This window comes from Apus apus, chromosome 3, assembly GCF_020740795.1.
Source record: "Apus apus isolate bApuApu2 chromosome 3, bApuApu2.pri.cur, whole genome shotgun sequence".
NCBI classification, from domain to species: domain Eukaryota; kingdom Metazoa; phylum Chordata; class Aves; order Apodiformes; family Apodidae; genus Apus; species Apus apus.
This window is the reverse complement of record NC_067284.1, coordinates 6,061,177-6,073,572: the sequence shown is the minus strand read 5'-3', so window position 1 is coordinate 6,073,572 and position 12,396 is coordinate 6,061,177. Positions and strand designations below refer to the sequence as shown.

Genomic DNA, 12,396 nt, shown 5'->3' with positions numbered 1-12,396 from the left:
ACCAGGATAATAGAACCCCAGGAAATCTGAGTTAGAGATAAAAAACAACTTTCTGAAAAGAAGATGCACAAATATTTGGTCTAAGGATATTATTTTATTAACAAACTAATATGGATAAAGGTGTATGTAATTTCATATTAGCATTAAGACACATTTAAACATTATTTTACTAATTCAAAATTATATGCTTGGACAAGATTATATGATAGAAAAACCTGAGGTCACCAAAGGTTTTGAAACTGTTGCCTTGTTTTCTACATATGTTTCTAGTTTCTCTTGTGAGTGGCTAAATTCCTCAACATAGGCAAAACAAAAGATGCATTTTGGAGACTAGGCTTCAACTGAAGGAAATTTTTTTAAAATAAGTATCTTAAATGTCACAGATTATTTTTTTTTTTAGAGGCTGTGTATAGACTTGAATGCAGGAAAAGCTAAAAATGAACAAATATTCAAGGTAACAAATACATTTTAAAAAACTTAGTGCATCTGTGAAAAAGGCAAAGAAACAGTTTTCACTCCCCCATAGTACATATTTAATCCTCCTCTCCATTCTGCCACTTTTCTGAAAAACAGAATAAATGACTCTTACTTTCCTTCCCAGTAAACCTGTTAGCAGATGTGAAAGACAAAGTGTCACACTTCATTGTTTCCATGGCATGAGCAGCATTTCAACTAAGTTGTCACTGTTCCTTCTGAACGAGCCCTTCCACAGGTCTGACTCATTACAGGTTTGATTTGAATCATAAAGACACTGAGGCTAGTGGTTTATATAATCCATGTGAAAGACTAAAAAACCCTGTTTTTCTCAAAAGTGCTCACTAACAATGATAGGCTAATAACTTAAGACAATATTATTTGAATCTAATTTACATGATATCTTCATATGTATGAAAACATAATCCTGTTTTTGAGGTAGAGGGATGTGCTTCTACTTGTGTCTGTTCTAAAGAAGTCCTTGCTACTTATTTACTGGGTATGGAAACTTATGATTTGTGAGCACATTTTACAATGCAGTAATCATGGAAAAAAAACACTGCATGGCATCTTTAAATTTTTATTATTGGGGGAAAACAGCTACAGGGAAGGACTCTCATGGAAGATGTTTATGACTGCTTGTTTCAAAATGCAGGTAATAGTAAATAATTCAACAGCAATAACAACTAAAACAATGTCAGAAACAACTAATACCATGTCAGAAAGCTGTTGCTGTAGGACCTTTATATTGTGACCAGCCCACGTGTGTATCTCACATACTCACGTGCAGATATATACTCACAGAGAAGAACCAGCAGAAAAGAAGCTCAAAGGACAAGATTCCATTCATCCTATCTAAGCTCCATAATGAGCAGGAAGAAAAAGCACACATGCCAAAACCCTTTTAGTCTACTTATTTTGAATCAGTCTCTGCATGTGCTTTTCTTTTTTGCTATAGTGGAAACTATCATATTAGCTTCAACAGTCCTCTAGCAGGATAAATTTTGTACATCTGTGTTCTGTACCACCTGTATAGTTTTTAGTAGGGAAAAATCTACCTTTACAAGTCTTTTCAACATTCCTCCAAAAGACCACCAAATTATTTTTATACAAGATATGTTAATTTTATATTTATCAATGGGTCCATATTGGCTTAAGGAAAAATATATATTTCTAGTTCTGAGAGTAAACTCTCTTTAGTTGGATCTGAAGGTGACCACTTCTATGTAACTTGTTTTTTGTTAGTTATTTGAGCAGTCACTGTAAAATATCAGTGTCTTAGTTATCTAAAATGTGTGAAGGGTAGTGTAGGTTGGTGTACTTGAAACTGGCTGATACCACTTTGTATGCATCTGGTTTGTGTAGCATCTTCAGAATGGCTGCTGAAATAAGATTTTAATTTTTCTCTAGTGAAAAAGTTAATGAGGTTTGCCTGCAGAAGACTACTGAGGATTATGCAAGAGTATTTAGGAGGGTTAGATTTGTGTGTCAACAGGGACCAAGTGAGGAAATCTGACCTCTTTTAGATAGTACTTTTAGGCTACTCATACTACACCTATGGGCTTTTAAGTATAGTTGTCTTAACCTTCAACTGTTGTTATTCCCTCCCTGCCCTCTCTCCACTCCATATTAAACCCTATTGGAGAATTTATCTCATGGATTGCTGTTTCAAAGCTTTTTTTTTCCTGTTCTGTTCAAGATACTTAGACTGTTTTCTTACGGGAAATAGTGTGAATGATTCTGTCAGTACCTTGCCTTCTTGCTAAGTTTGCTTCCTTGCTTGAATATCTGAAAACAGAGGGTGGAGAAGTAAGTTTTGTGAAAGAGGTGGCTAAACAGCCTGTTCATATACCTAAAAGAGAATGGCTTTTATTGAAGACACTATTTTTCTCATACACTGACAAATCCAGTTGTAAGATAGAAATTCCTTGAGAAGACATTTTATGTGATATCTAAGATCCATGGAACATCCTTTTCCTTATGAAAAAATTGTGTCCTTTGTGGAAGTGTTTAAAAAATAAAAAGCCTCATCATGGGGTGAAACTGATCACACTGGATGAAAAAAAATTCTTATTACACCATGTAAATTACAAGAAAAACATGAAGCATTTTTGCTGTCTAGTCTTATTATTCCTTTACTCCAATATTTAATCCATATATTGGGTTCTGATAAGGTAGGATTCATAACTCCTGCTTTCCTGCCAAAACCACTTCTCAGTTTTTCCCAAGAGGCTTCTAATTCGGTAATTAAAACTTAATTATCAAATCAGTGAAATACTTTCTAGAGCATAATTATCACATTAGCTAACAACTTCTTAGCATTTAGGCTCTTAATAACACAAAATATCTGCATATGATTGATTATAAATCTAAACTCTGCGGATGCACAACTAGTGCTGAATTGTGGGATGTGGACAGAAAGAGAGTGAAAGATTATAAGTGGAAGTATCATTTGCACATTTATATAATATTTCAGTTGTTAAGACTATAAATAACTTCCCTCTCATGGAAAAGATAATTAGATAATTATTAAGAAATACAAATGACTGTCAAATGTACTGCAAATGAGAGGGGTGTAAAGTATCTAGTATCTCTGTGCTTCTAATCAAATACTTTTATCTTCTGCCTCTGAATGATGCTTTCCCCCAGCCCCTCCAATTATATTTCTGCAGGCTGTGAATTTAACATCATTGGTTTATCCCTGGATAAGTGAGTCAGTATCCCTAATGTATAATATACTGAAACTGATCATCTTGTACTTCATTATATATTTGTTGCTTGTTTGTTTCAAGTTCTTATTAGAATCTGTTCTCAACGTGAATCTGCCATAAATTATCAGTTTCTGAAGCACTCAACTTTCATATATATTAACATACTCTTTATTAGTATTTATCATATTAATGGAATTACTTCAGAAATGTGAATATGTGGCAAATTTTGTGGTTCTTTTGTATAGTATTTGGAAGAGAAATGGCATGCAAAATCTTTCAAGAAACTTTGCATATGTATTTGTTATTTATGGAGTTTACAGCACATTTCATTAATTTCTTTGGAGAGCAATGTCTTAATTTCTTCTACTAAGGTGTTGCTTGTAGAAGTCATGCCGAGGTGCATAATTTGTCTTAGATCACATTACAAAATGGAGTACGTTTCACTATTGGCATAACTTACAAAACTGATGAACTCAAGGAATCGGAACCAATATATTTTTAAAATTTTAAAAGTAAATTTGCACAGCCTAGCAGCAAATGCACTAAGTATGTCTGCTTTCCAAGATAAGAAGCTTTTTTGGTTTTGTTTACCTTCCTCATTTCACCACCTTAGCACTTAACAATCTCACTACAGATTCATCTTTTGCTCCTTTGAGTTGTTATCATCAGCACCTAATACTTGTTTGCTCATACTATTTGCTTGTTTCTGGCCCCATGATAAGTCACTCTTTTTCTTTTTTTCACTCATGGTTGAAGATTCAAAAAGGGAATAACAGAATACAGGAATACCATTTCTATACAATCCAAGAAGCTGGTACATTAGGGACAGAAATAGTGAAGACTTTTTTTTTTTCCAAATCATACTCAATAACCCACCTTAGTCTTCTGAAAATTGCTTCTAAGTATTTAAACCATAATCCTGTAGCAGCATGTACCATATTTTCACCAACAATGTATTAACAATACTTTTGGCAAAAAGTGATTTTAGTGAGATTGTTACTACGAGGAGAAGATTTAATATCAAAACAACTCTCCAATTAAAACATTTTTTGGAAATGGAACATTTGAGTATTGAGTATATCATTAAATGTAACAGGATAAAATGTCTGACGCCTTAAAAACTTTTCTGTCAGTCTGATTTTAGTGGTTTTTTAAAATTATTTTGTGACTATTGTAATTTTCCCTGCTATTTCACAGCTTTTCTGTAACGGTTATTTCAAACAATTTAATTGTAATATAATTAGGAAACACATTAATATAATAAGTGTAATATATGTAACATAATTAGGAAAAAAAATGAAAATATGATGAAATGTTCCAAGCAGTACTGAAGAAAATCTGCCTTTTAATAGCTTTAAGGACAAAATGGAAACAAACTGTTCCAGCTAACGAACTGTAACATAACAGTGTTGGGAAACAGGAACACATTACAGAGTTACATAGTGGTTAGGGTTGGAAGGGATCCCCAAAGATCTTCCAGTCAAGCCCCCCTGCTTAGGGGTTTTTACTGTATTATTATCAGTTATTATTATTATTAATATAAAGTAATGTAAACCACAATGTAGCAAACTAAACCCCCTCTACTTCTTGTCTCACATACCATCCTTAGAAAGCAAAACCACACTGTTTCTAATCCTTGACTAACCAGTAAATTTATCAGTTTTAGCCTCCTCTTATTGAGGGATCACAGAGGAGCAGTTGTAGATTTCTACTTTTCTTCCATTAAGAAACCAATTTCTTTCAAGCTCCTTTGCCTGTGCTCAGCAAAAATATCACAGTTCCTGTTTTTGCCTGAAATGTCTTTAAAAAGAAAGTGTGTTTCACAAAATAATAGCAATACAGATCCTTTAAATAAACCAATTGTAGCACTTTTTTTCTCAACAATAGAATTCTAAACAGCATATTAGTCCAAAGAATAACTATTATAAAACCAAACACATTTATGAAAGGGATTATTCTGGGAATAATGAGAACTCCATGTTGTTCATACCATTCATAGACTGATATTTGGCACCCTGCCTCTCTCCTGTTACAATGTGTATATACATTTTTTAAGCCTAAGTATGTCATTTAGATAATAAACTCCATAAGAATTCTTTCAGGTTACTGTGAAAATCTTAAGAAAAGGAAGATACAAATGTGAAAATGCAGTTTTTGAACTTACTTAAATCCCTTAAATAACCACAAGCTCCTAAACATGTAAATATTAAGGATGAACAAACAAAAAAATATCATCCTAGAGTTGATAACAATTTAAACATTTTACTTCTAGAAAAGATTCTACTGGATCAAGATGCTCAGATTTCACTTTGTCAGCAGTCATGGCATTCAGCAGAGCTTAAGTCAGGCATTTTTTATTTATTCATTTATCCAAGCTTTAATCTTTTGTGATTGGAATAAAAACTTCTATTGATCTTTTTTTAATGTCCTAAGCCATGAGAATGAGTACTTTTACTGTTTATTTAAAGAGAGAAATTGATATTTTATCACATCCATTGCAATTTGGAGGTTTTGTGAGTAATTTCAACAAAGTGTTTGTGAGAATTCCTTTTTTTTCTTAAGAATTTTTTTTAATGTATATTAAGTGATTCTCATTTGCTAGATTCTGCAGAGTTTACTTTGCTGCTTTTAAATTAGCTTAGTGAGTAATATTAGCTGGAAATCTGGGAGCTGACTCTGAAGTTACTTTTGGTTAGCACACAGCAGGATTTGAAACCGAAGATGAGTTAGGAATTACTTGACCAGAAGAAGCAGGGAGAAGGTGGCCTGACTGTAAAACACCAGTTGAGTAAGGTGCACTAGTATTGTGAAAGGATGTGCAGGATTAAATAGGAAAGCAATTTGGAAGCTACAGGCTGGGACTGTAGGATACTCAGGAAGAAAATGAGTTCTGACCCTGAGCTTCTATTCTAATAAAGCCTTTTCTACAAGAAATTGATTGGATAAGAAGCAAATGATCTAGGAATCACGGGCTAGCTCCCATTTCATAACTAGCAGAGGTGGATGGAAATACATTCTAACTTCAGGCTTGCTCTTGCTTTCCAGGTCTTGCAGACTGAAAATTCCTGTCTTTCTGGTAGCTTATTTTAACCAAAGTTAAAAAAGATGGTATTAATCAGTATATTGCCTGCTGGTTAAGGCATTGTTCTGAACAGCGAAAGATGTGGGTTTAGGGTTCAGTATATAACGATCTGTTTTCTGCTTCAGAGGCAAGTGCTTTAACAGGTTGTTTATTTAAAAACCCAAACAAACAACAACAAACAAAACCCATATAGTCACCAGAAGTGTATTTCTTTGATAGTGTCTTTCCACGTAAGTTGTACTTTGAGCTTCTACCAACGAAGAGCCTCTATCTTCTGTGAAGTTTAGGCAATTTTCACTGTGTCTTTTATGTTGAGGGATCCCAGTTTGAGCTTCTTACACTGCAACATTTCTCTATATGCTTGGATGCTTACAGTTCCTGGGAAACTTTTCAGCTTTCCATGGAATTTTCAAGTGATTCCTGGAACCACAGACTCCAAGTTTTGTTGGAAAAGTGAGGTGTGAAACTCTTCTAAGCCCTGCTTGAAAAATTACAGTGTTAAGATATGAGTCCTAGATCCTTTCCTGACTCTTGTTTACCTTAGTAAAACAAAATTGTCCCTGTAACCCCAGAAAAAACCCAGAAAATAACAAAACTAATTTTTGCTCCAGATTTTGCATGTGGACTTATTAGTATTAAATAGCATAATATTGTAGGAAATAATTTCAAACTAAATTTAATTTTAAAGTGTCTACTTATTTCTCATGAGTCATTTTTACTTTAAAAGCAAGTGAAAACCTGGATAAAGTTTCCTTCATTGCCTGTGTACAGTTTGGTTTCTCCAGACAAACCAAGGTTTGAGAAGGTAGATGAACAGTAGTCAACGTGATGGAAAGAAAAATCCTGGTCTAACATAATAGGAGGAGACTTGGGAACTATTTTTGTCAGTGTTCTAATATATTTTTATGACTTTTTCTGAAATAAACTGACATGGTCTGTGACTTGTATGTCTTCAACTTTATAAGCAGGAAAGTTTGAAGATTGCAACTGCCCCGTAAGCAGCCTGTGAACAGTTGTAAGACTTCTGCATTAATCCTTGTGAAAGTATTTATGTAAAACCTAAGCATTGGATTTGTGTATTATCTTCTTTAAAGAAGTTTTGGAGAAAAAAGTTTACCTCATGGAGACTGAAAAGCTTGTCTCGGTGACGACTGCCTCATTAGAAAAAAGGGAAGGAAACAAAGGTTTTAAGACAATTTAAAATATCTTGTTATTCAAATTAATTAAAAGCACATTTTAGCAATATCTCTTGAGGCCATTTTTGTAGTCACATTTCATGTAGTGTTTTGTTTCCTATTGTTATTGCTAGTCATGAGAGACTGGCTATTACATAAATAAGGTGATAATTACATTGAAATTATCAAGTGTACTCTGTAATAAATTGTTTAGCATGTCAGAGGAAGCTGATGTATATTCTTAAAGTGGGAAGAAATCTTGCGGATGGTACATGCAGATAAACACGTTTAGGTGCTATTTTGCCTGTCATCTTTAGTCACACCTCATTGATATTCTGACTGAAAGGAGTAATATTCATAAACAGAGATGTTATCAGAAAGAGTGTTTTATAAGTATGCTGCATATTCCAGTCTAATCATAGCTTAGTAACATTTTTATTTATGACTTTTCAAAGCCTATTTGGTACTTTTGATGAAAGGTGAGATTCTGATGCGGTGTTTGTCATACTTAAAGAAAATGTTACAATGCATCAAACTCTATTTATAATGCAGTTTTAAAGACAATTATAATTTTTATGTACTCACCTTTAAAAATCTTTTTTTCCAGTTTTGTAAGATAAAGAATCTTTTGTTCAAATGAGATGCATGTTTACTGTGTCCTCATATTATACCTTATTTCCTCAAATGTAAGAAAAGCAAAACAAGCTCCTTCTCTGTTGATACATAATTTTACATTAAATTAACAGGATAAAGCTAACAGTGACCAGCTATTTAGTCTGTTATGTGTTGTAAAATCAGAAAATACATAGTTTTATTCCTCTTAAATCTGTGGATAATTAAAATCTTTTTTAGGTGAAAAGTGTCTTAGACTTGCCAGTTTCATATAAATACTCTAAAATTAAGCTTAGATGCTGAGGGTAGGATTTCTATGCATTTTTTTTTTGTGTTTGTGGGATTCTGTGATCATAGGTTCATGTTCTGATTCCACAAATGCATTTAACATAAATTATGGCTCATTTAAAAATGTGATTGATTTTCCAGTAATTGTTCCTCTATTACAATGAAGAGGTATTTGTTACATCTATTTTGGGATGAGATATTTATTTTCTAGAAAAGTTTCTTGTCTGAGGACGTACATGATATCAGTGGCAATGCAAATAAACCCCAGAAATTCCAGGTCCTGCTTCCATCCTCTAAACCCTATGTACACTCCGTCTTGATAAAGGATACTTCTGAAATGTATCTTCTTTTCCCACAGTGGCTTATCCAGATAAAAAGAGCTTAAAAGTCAAATAAGCAGTTTTCAGTGGTATTGTTCCTTTTAATTTTTTGTCTGTTGGGAGATTCTGGACGTTTTCGTTATAATAGTGAAAAGGAATAATAAAACCTGGTACAGTCCAGATTCACACTGCTGTATTCTAAATAGCTATAAAGAAATTACATTGCATTGTTTGATAGAAAATCTTGTAAAGAAGAAAGTATTTCACTTGCTTTTCATATATTGCAAAAGGTACAGTATTTAAAGATAGTTTTACAATTGCTCTTGTATGTATCTATATAAGGGGCTGGACCAGGTGATCCTTGAGGTCTCCTCTAACCTGGCATTCTGTGATTCTGTGATCTGGCTTGGCCTGGTTGGTCTTAAACATTCCTCATCACTGTACTTCTTCAGGTGCTGATCACTACTAACATTTAGTGAGCTTTAGTGAAGTGGTTATTTTGACAGTAAAAACTTGAAAAAATGTTCAGCTATGCAGCAGTCACCTACTGTACACAGACAATCAAACTTCATGAGCTATGGACTGAGGTGGAACTACATGATACCGTATGTCCTGTGTATAAGTCATATATGAGACCATTAAAGCAAGCTAAGCATTGAATACAGATTTTATTACTCTTCTTAAGTTTTCTGTCTGTATTTTGAGGCAGCAGTGAAAATCCAGCCATTTCCTCTAGGATGTGTGGCTGGTTGCATATAAGAACTGATGTTCCTGCCTATTATGGTCCTACAAGCTGTGTAAAAAAGACAAATCCCTATACCTGCATATTTCAAGCTGTCAGAGATAGTCATTGTCTTGGCTGCTTGTCCACATACCAATGGCAAGATTTATGACTCTTGTCTCTGCTTATCTGAGAGCATGCAGTGCATTCCTCAATTTGAGTATTAATAAGGCTATCCTGAATAGAACAGCAGTAAAAAACAGCCTGCTTGGGAGGAAACAACATGACTTAACATGTCATAACAAGTTCTGGAAACCACTGCCCCTTTGTAATTGAGTATAAAGTGGGAAGTCCATCCTTTTTATTAATCTCCTTTCAATTTTATAAGAAAAGGGAGGTGTAATTTATAGTTTGTCTCCTAGTATTAAGCCAGTGGATTTACTCAATATTTTCTTTAAAAAAAATAGTTACCTTTTTCCCCCCCCCTGTTATTTATATATTCAGTAACAAATAGAGGAACACAACAATAAGGCCAAGGCAGTTTAAATTTACCAGATAAGTTTACACTTGCATCTTATGCAGCAATGGAGAAGGCACCCTTTAGAACTTTGCATTCCTGTCAATGTATGAACTAATTTATGTGCCTCTGCTGAGCATCCTGAAATTATCTGAAGCATGGACTTCCACACAGACTTCTAAGGGCTCTCATCCAGAGAATGTGGAACTGTTTTGTGACTGTATTCTGGTATTCATATAGTGTGTAAGTTCAATTCAAACTGCTTAGATGTTAATTTAGAAAACGGTGGAGCCCTCGGTCCAGTACCGTTCAACATCTTTATCAATGACCTTGAAGATGGGACACAGTGTCTTCTCAGCAAGTTTGCTGATGACATGAAGCTGGGAGGATTGGCTGATTCACCTGAAGGCTGTGCAGCCATTCGGAGAGATTTGGACAAGCTGGAGAGCTGGGCAAAGAGGAACCTAATGAAGTTCAACATGAGCAAGTGCAGAGTCCTGCACCTGGGAAAGAACAACAAAATGCACCAGCACAGGCTAGGAGGTGATCTGTTAGAGAGCAACATTGTGGAGAAGGACCTTGGAGTCCTGGTAAACAACAAATTATCCATGGGACAACAATGTGCCCTTGTGGCCAAGAAAGCGAATGGGATCTTGGGGTGCATTAGAGGAGTGTCTCCAGCAGATCGAGGGAGGTTCTCGTCCCCCTCTACTCGGCCCTGGTGAAATCTCACTTGGAGTATTGTGTCCAGTTCTGGGCTTCCCAGTTCAAGAGTAACAGGGATCTACTTGATCAAGTGTACCAAGCCTATATTTGCTTGAAACTTCTTTTGCTTCAGCTTCTGAAGCATTGCTAATATTGGTTATTGATTATATATATGTTCTGTGCTCAATCAGTTTGGATCATTACCTAGTATCCAAATTTTTCTTAGGTGTCTGCTTCCCCCATCAGTGCACTATTATCAGTTTTAAATGAGTAGTGTTTAACTATTTATTACTTACACCTCATGTTAGTGGTTAGTGACTGTGCTTTTAAATTAATATTTGAGCATCTGCCCCTAGGGCTCTCACAAGGTATCTAAGGGCTCATCTGCAGGAAAATGTAACACCTCCATCCTGTAGTGAGAAACAGGCTGGAAGAGGCAGGAGGTTTGCAAAACAGAAAAGCCTTTTCACGTTTAGTAGTACCAGAAAGGCAAAAAGGTGATAAATACACACTGTTTATTGCTTCAGAAATGGTTTATCTACTTGTCTACTCAACAAGACTGTTTACAAACTGACTGTAGTTTGTGAAATTCAGCCTGACTCAGCTCCTGTAAATTTGGATTCTGAGAGCTTCTTGCTGAGGAAGCAGTGGAGTCCTGAATAATTTTTTTTAGACAATACATTTAGCAGCATTACTTTTGAAAGGAATAACCACAATCTAGGACAGAGTAAATGAAAAGCACAGATACAATGCCTGGCTTGTAATTAGTGATCCCAGATGATGGCCATTGGCTGTCCATTAGTATTGACAGAGGCTATTAACATGAAAACCAAAGAGACCATATGGATGCTGATTGTTTTTGTGAGGTATCTGTCCCCATAGTAAGGACATATCTTCAAATTACTTATTGGCACTGTACTCTTGATCTTTTCAGACCCAAGAATAAATTATGTTACCCCAACGTATGAATAAATTTACACTTTGCAGGCAATGATATCACATTAATGAGAATAACAGCTTAATCACAACACTGTTCCATTAAATTTCTTTGCTTTCTTTAAGTCTGGCTTAGAAGAACTCTAGAAATTGCATGTTCTACTTCAGCAGTGTGCTTTATTTGGGGATGCTTTCACTGCATGACAGAGTTTATACAGGGTGTAATTATTTAGATTCCTGTATTTGCTGAGAATGAGGTTAGAGTGTTCATGTTGCTCAGTGATAAACGACAACATTTCAACCCTCAATAAGCTATAAGATCATATTTTTTTCTGTTGTTCTACACTTCTGATGAGCTTATTATAAGCTCAGAAAAAAAGAATCTAGAAATCTCCCTCCTTCCTGCCACACACACATAGCTGGTGGCTGATCTGGAATGGATCCATGTAATAATCCAAGTTTATATATGTAAAATAATAACAACTTCAAATATTCTTCATGTTTTCCTATTATTGTTCAAAATTGTATGGTTAGTTTAAATTGCCACACTCTTCACTCAAAATAATAAAATGAATGCTGTCTGGGAAAAACCCCAAACAGATAAACAAAAAAAAAAAAAAACACAACAAAAAACCCCATAGGTTTTCTTTAAGGTAAGTTTGATTTGTTGCAGGGTTATTTGTATTTTGACTCCAAACTAAAAAATAATAATTTCGTTAGTTGTGATTTATCAGGTTTATTAAGTTAAAAATTTCAGGGTGATGAGCTTTTTCCCGAACTGATAAATAAAGATGTTCTTTGTGGTTACATATAGAAGAATGTGGCCAATGGGTCGAGGGAGGTCATTCTCCCCCT

At 34.7% G+C, this 12,396-nt stretch overlaps 1 protein-coding gene across 5 annotated transcripts in view; it reads left to right on the top strand.

Moving 5' to 3' along the window:
* GRIK2 (glutamate ionotropic receptor kainate type subunit 2) overlaps window positions 1–12,396 on the top strand; it is a 358,302-nt gene that overhangs the window by 113,951 nt on the left and 231,955 nt on the right. The window lies entirely within an intron of this gene.